Source organism: Silene latifolia, chromosome 9, assembly GCF_048544455.1.
Source record: "Silene latifolia isolate original U9 population chromosome 9, ASM4854445v1, whole genome shotgun sequence".
NCBI lineage: Eukaryota > Viridiplantae > Streptophyta > Magnoliopsida > Caryophyllales > Caryophyllaceae > Silene > Silene latifolia.
Genome location: NC_133534.1, coordinates 158,778,085 through 158,778,797, shown reverse-complemented (window position 1 = coordinate 158,778,797; position 713 = coordinate 158,778,085). Strand labels below are relative to the sequence as shown.

Genomic DNA, 713 nt, shown 5'->3' with positions numbered 1-713 from the left:
GGGATGTCTAGTGAGGACCCTCATTCTCATATGGAAACCTTCTGCGACTATTGTGATGCTATCTCTCAAACGGGCGTGACTCAAGACCAAATTAGATGGGTCTTATTTCCTTTTTCCTTAATCGGCACCGCAAAGCAATGGTTGAAGGGCCTTGATAAGGCCACCCTTGGAATAGATTCTTGGAAGAAGTTGGCTCTAGCTTTCTACAAAAAATTCTACCCACCGGAAAAGACCAACATGCTAAGAGCTCAAATTACAGGTTTTAAGCAAAGGGATGAAGAGTCTTTGTATGAAGCTTGGGAGCGGTTTAAAGGTATTTGTCGCTCATGTCCTCACCATGGACTTAGCGAATGGTTTTTGGTGTAACAATTTTGGAATGGTTTATATGAAGATTCTAGGAACATTCTCAATATGGGATCAAATGGAATGTTCACCGAAGTTGATGACAATCAAACATGGAACAAAATTGAGGAAATGGCGGTCCATAACTCACAATATAGTAGACCTCGCAAGGCTACTAGAGGAGGAAGGCATGAAGTGGACTCCGTTACTCAATTGGGTGCTCAACTTAGTGCTCACATTGACACAATCAACTTGAAGTTTGAACAAGCTATGGCTAGACTTGAGGAAAACTCAAAATCATCGAAGCATCATGTCAATGCCATGACGGCATCCTCATCAATCCCAAGTTAGTGTAGGGGAACAACCGAACA

At 42.4% G+C, this 713-nt stretch overlaps 1 non-coding gene across 1 annotated transcript; it reads right to left on the bottom strand.

Annotated features, from left to right (window-relative positions):
- Positions 1-237: 237 nt before the first annotated feature.
- Positions 238-344, bottom strand: LOC141603012 (small nucleolar RNA R71). The gene has a single exon (XR_012524912.1). It is a non-coding gene; the product is annotated as a small nucleolar RNA R71 (small nucleolar RNA).
- Between the last annotated feature and the right edge of the window lie 369 nt (positions 345-713).